Here is a 6,000-nt window from a genome sequence, read left to right as displayed (position 1 = left end):
CATATATCCCCATATCTCCTCCCTCTTGAGTCTCCCTCCCTCCCCACCCTCCCTATCCCACCCCTCTAGGTGGACACAAAGCACTGAGCTGATCTCCCTGTGCTATGCGGCTGCTTCCCCCTAGCTATCTATTTTACATTTGGTAGTGTATATATGTCCATGCCACTCTCACTTTGTCACAGCTTACCCTTTAAATTTACTCTGACTAAAATTTTTCTACAGACAAAAGGAAGGCAGAGGACATGAATGGGGGTCTATTCTGGGAAGGCCTCATAGGGTCCTGCTCAGTTACAGAGACTTTTCTCCAGAAATCAGAATTGACTAGAAAGTCATGTAATCAAAGCAATCTGTGGCAGACACTGCTAATTTACCTACAATATTCATTGTCCTCTTCCCCAGTGGAACCCGAAATTTACATCTGGGCACATAGCCACTTGGGATAAAGACCATAGCTCCAACCTATCTTCCAGCTTAGTTTGGCCACGTAAGTTTCGCAAATGAGATATCGGCAGAAGTGTCCTGTGCAACTTCAGGAAATGTCCTTAGAGGGAGAGACATATCTTTGTTTCTTTCACCTTCTGTTGGTTGAAAGGCAGTCATTATGGCTAGAGCTTGAGCAGCCATCGTGGACTATGAAAGAAAAGCCATGTGCTGAGGATGGTGAAACAAGAAAGAAGAGGTCTGGGTCCCTGAAACTGTGGAGGGTAAAGATTACTTATATCTGGACTGCATTTATGGGAGACAAATAAACTTTTATTTAGTTTAAACCACCATTACTTTAATTTTTCTGTCACTCACAGGTGAACCTAATTCTAATTGATGTTGAATTTGGTACCTGGAAAGAAGGCACTGCAAGTGACAGAATCTAGATGCTTGATTAATGAGTGCAGTTGGGTTGCAGATGGCAAGGACTCAGGCATTGCAGACTGGAACGCCTGTGACTCTGGTTAGACAGTAGTAAAACATTTGATCAAAACTTTGTGTTAGTTACCTATTACTCTGTGGCAAACCACCCCTCCCCGCCAAAACTTAATGGGTTAAAACAACAAGCATTTTATTACCTCACATAATTCTCTGGGTTGACTGAGGTCAGCTGAGTGGTTCTTCTGCCAGTCTCACAGGGGTCTTGCATGAGGTTTCAGTCAGATGGTGCCTGGGGATGGAATATCCGAGATGACTTCACTCACATGTGTGGCACCTTGCTGGGATGGCTGAAAGGGCTGTCACCTCTCTCTCCATGTGCTGTAGCTTGGGCTTCTTCACATGACAGCTGGACCCCAAGTATGCAAAAGTAAAAGCTGTCAGACTTTCTTAAGGATTTACAGTGATTCACAGTGCCAGCCCGGATTTAAAGGGAGGGTACTGGGAATTCCCTGGTAGTCCAGTGGTTCCCTGGTCAGGGAACTAATTTCCTGCAAGTGGTGCGGGGTGTCAAAAAATAAATACATAAAGGGAGGGTACTACATAGGTTGTGAACACTGGGAGATGTGTTTCATTGGAGGCGATCTTCAGACACTAGATACCCCACCTTGAAAAGCATATTATGGTCTATTTGAGGTTGTAGCAGTGCAAGGTAGCAATGTAGAAAGGGAGGGAAATTGAGAATGTTGGTGTTTTCTGGCTTCTTTGTGCTACTTCTAGCAAAGTCCTACTAGACAGAAAGACAGAGAAGCTCAAACTAGAGCTAGCTACTCTGTACAACTTTGCTAAGGGAGAATTCTTTGCTATAACCTGTAATCTGGGTTGACTGAGAATCCTGTAATTTTGAGTTTTGTAGAGTTTAAAAAGTCAGTTGCTTCCTCACCGAAGCACTTATGAGTGGTAACTGCGAAGTGGCAGCCTTAGGAGGAGTTGAGACTAGTGCCTCTCTAGAAAAGCTGTGAGCCTATTGGCAAAGAAAGGTGGTGCTTTCCCACTCAAGCCTGGTGTTTCAGGTGGCCTGAAGAGAGCCACCATCTAGTTGGAGGAATGGCAAGAAAGTAGATCAGAATCTTCAGGCTTGAAAGCCATGTCTAGATAAGATCTTTGGCTGTAGTTACTCACATTGGAATTGACCAGAACCAAACAGACCAAAGGTCTACTAAATTTTTTAAGGAATTATGCTATCAATGAAACCCAACCCAGCCTGCAAAAGCCTGTGATTGCTCAACCTTCAAAAACACTTCTTGGGGGCTTCCCTGGTGGCGCAGTGGTTGAGAGTCCGCCTGCCGATGCAGGGGATACGGGTTCGTGCCCCAGTCCGGGAAGATCCCACATGCCGCGGAGCAGCTGGGCCTGTGAGCCATGGCCGCTGAGCCTGCGCATCCGGAGCCTGTGCTCTGCAGCGGGAGAGGCCACAACAGTGAGAGGCCCAAGTACCGCAAAAAAAACCAAAAAACAAAAAAACCACTTCTTGCGCCCTTGAACCTGCACCAGCAGAAAGTGAATTTGGATGGCTGTGAATTTCCCAAGAAGTGCATCCTCTCTCACATACTTCATGGATGTGGCTATCCAGCTTTGGGCTTGTGTGCTGCTTCTCAGTGACGTGGCCAATCTAGGAATTAAGTGAGGACTGTTGACTTCCTCATGAGTTTAACCAATTTTTACTGAATGCTTATATGTGTCTTGTATGGGATTAGTGCTGGGGAAGCAGTTGTGAAAGGAGAGAGGGGCAGTTGAGGGTCCAGAAATTCTGGGAGGACCCCCATTCACACAGGCTCATCATCCACAGCTGTGTCTCCTCAATGAGGCCCTTTGGAAGGGCTCCAGAATTTCCCACATCTATCTCTGTAGTTGATCTCGGTGCTCCGTATCCTGGCTGCACCAGCTTCCTTTCATTTTCTAGATGTCAGTCTTGTTGGAGCTCTCCAGGTCATTTCTGTATCTAGGCCTCCCTCTGACATTTCCATTACACTGGTTAGAAAGGTTACACTGGGGCTTCCCTGGTGGCACAGTGGTTGTGGGTCCACCTGCCGATGCAGGGGATGCGGGTTCATGCCCCGGTCCGGGAGGATCCCACATGCCGCGGAGCGGCTGGGCCCGTGAGCCATGGCCGCTGGGCCTGCACGTCTGGAGCCTGTGCTCCGCAACGGGAGAGGCCGCAGCAGTGAGAGGCCCGCGTACCATTAAAAAAACAAAAACAACAACAACAACAAAAAAAAGAAAGGTTACACTGGTTAGATAAGTTGCGCAGGTTAGGATTCATGCCCCTGGTGACCTCAGACAGAATATTCCCAAGAATGGACGGTGCAAGGAAGTGGTTATAACCTATTGTACAATGGGCCACACCCCTCCCGCCTAAACAACCCATCCCAAGTGGGAAGAAAACCTGGGGATAACAGCAAGTATTTTTAGGACTATATTTCAGTTTTATTCTTTAGCAGTAGGAGTATGAATAATTTAGATAAATTTAGATAAGTAAGCAAGACAATAGGATAAATTCCAAAGGAAATAAACAGTGTGTTGTAATAGAAATAATAGCGTAGGTGGAAGGGGGAGTGCTGGTTAGGAAAGTCCTTCTAGAGGAGGTAATGTTGAAGCTATGACACAAAGGAGGAAAAGGAGCCAAACCCCAAGAGGAAGAGCAGCACAGGATGAAGAAACAGCTGGTGCAAAGGCCCTGGGGCAGGGAATAACCTGGTGTATTTGAGAACAGAGAGGCTGGGCCTTAGTGAACAAAGAGGGAGAGATTGGTATGAAAATGTTCAGAGAGGAAAACAGGAGCAAACATATACTGAGTGTGATGGAAGCCCTTGGAGAGGTTTTATTTATTTATTTTTTATTTAACTTATTTATTTTGGGCTGCATTGGGTCTTTGTTGCTGTGTGCAGGCTTTCTTTAGTTGTGGTGAGCGGGGGCTACTCTTTGTTACGGTGCGCGGACTTCTCATTGTAGTGGCTTCTCTTGTTGCAGGGCACGGGCTCTAGGTGTGCGGGCTTTAGTAGTTGTGGCACGTAGGCTCTAGAGCGCAGGCTCAGTAGTGGTTGTGGTGCATGGGCTTTGTTGCTCCTCAGCATGTGGGATCTTCCCAGACCAGGGCTTGAACCCATGTCCCCTGCATTGGCAGGCAGATTCTTAACCACTGCGCCACCAAGGAAGCCCCCTTGGAGAGTTTTTGACAAGTAAATGACATGATGTGATTTATGTTTTTAAAAGCTTCCTGTACCTGCTAGGTAAAGAGTCTTCAAGTGGGACAAAAATGGAGCAAGAAGACTAGTTAGGAGACCATGCCAGGCAGTAGGTGGAAGTGACTTGGAAGGGGGAGGTGGCAGTAGAGATGGCAAGAAGTGGATGGATTTTGTATGCATTTTGGAGATTTTGCTAACTTGCTGATGGGCTGAGTGTAGATGTTGAAGGAAAGAGAATTTAGGAAAGGCTCTCAGGTTCCTAGCTTGAAGAGGAGGCATTTGCATATATATATGAATATATGCACATATATATATATATGATTTGTTTAAATATGTACAAAATATTTCTAGAAGGCCAGACAAGAAATTTGATGGGAAGTGTGATAGATTACAAAATATGGCCACAAATTCCTCCCAATCCCTGTATGCATAGCCTTTTGCTATGTGATTTTGCTGCTCCTACCATCAGGAGATGGAGTCTAGGGAATTCCCTGGGGTCCAGTGGTTAGGACTCTGCATTTTCACTTCCAAGGGTGGGGATTCAACTCCTGGTCAGGGAACTAAGATCCCGCACGCTGCATGGCGTGGTGAAAAACAAAAGAGGAGATGGAGTCTGTTTCTCCCCACTCTCACAGCTGTCTGGCCAGGTAACTTGCTTTGACCGATAGAATGCAACTGAAGTGATGTCAGAGTTCTGGGCTTGGGCCTTAAGAATCCTTGTAGCTTCTATCCTTTTCCCCTTCTTGCCCTGAAACTGCCATGTGAAGAAGCCTCCCTGGGGATGAGAGACCACAAGGAGAAAAAGGCCCAGAAGCCTGAACAGCCACACATGTGAGTGAGGCCATCTTATACCTGTAGCCACAGTCTATCTGCCAAGGGACTGGGCAGCATGATTCACCCCAGGTGGGACTAGCAGAAGCACCACCCAGCTTGGTCCCGCCCAACTTACTGACCCACATAGTTGTGAGCAAATAAGTGGTTCTTGCTTTAAGCCCTTAAGTCCTGGGGTGATTTATTGCACAGTTATAGATAACTGTTACAGGTCGGAACTGAGTGGCTGAAGAACAGGAATGGGAGAGAGATTTTTCATTCACCCTTTTGAATCATTAGAATTTTGAACCTTGTGAATATATTACCTATTTATTCTCAAAAACTTTTATGCCATATTCAGTGCATAAATCACTTATTTTGAACAAAAAGAGTACAGTTTTTAATTGACCCATCATTACCATTGATGTTTTATTAACTTTTCTTGAAGCATAACATACCTACAGAAAAGTACACAAATCATAATGGTCCAGCTTGATGAACTTTCACAAAGTGAACATGCCTGTGTAACTAGCACCCAGATCAAGAAACAACACCAGCCTCCTTCAAGCCCCTTCCTAGCTGCTGACCACAAGGAATATATTTATATTTATATTTACATATATGTATTTGTAGTTATTTTTATTTACATATATTGTATTTATTAATAGAAAAGTAGTTTCTTTTCCTCCCCACTAAATGCATTTAAACACGTATTTAAAGAAAGTCATTTTAAAGGCACATCAAGTTATTTGCCTTCACCAGGGCACCCGCAAATCTCCATCTGGCTTTTCTGCTGCAGCGGGGTAAAATCATCTTGAGGTGTTCCTGGTTGTAGCCAAACCCCTGCAGTTGGGAAAATGTTCTACTGCCCCCTTGGGGCCATACTTTGTTTTTGCATCCAAGCCGGGCATCCAGATCAGTGCAGGACTTTCCAATGCTTTAGCCAAGATGAAGAATTAGATAAACTGGGCTCCATTCTGGACTGGCATTTTATTTATTATTATTATTTTCTTTTTGGCTGCACCATACAGCTTTCAGGATCTTAGTTACCTGACCAGGGCTTGAAACTGGGCCCCACCAGTGA

Source organism: Mesoplodon bidens, assembly GCF_964165515.1.
Source record: "Mesoplodon bidens genome assembly, chromosome: 7".
NCBI lineage: Eukaryota > Metazoa > Chordata > Mammalia > Artiodactyla > Ziphiidae > Mesoplodon > Mesoplodon bidens.
This window is presented reverse-complemented; position numbering follows the sequence as displayed.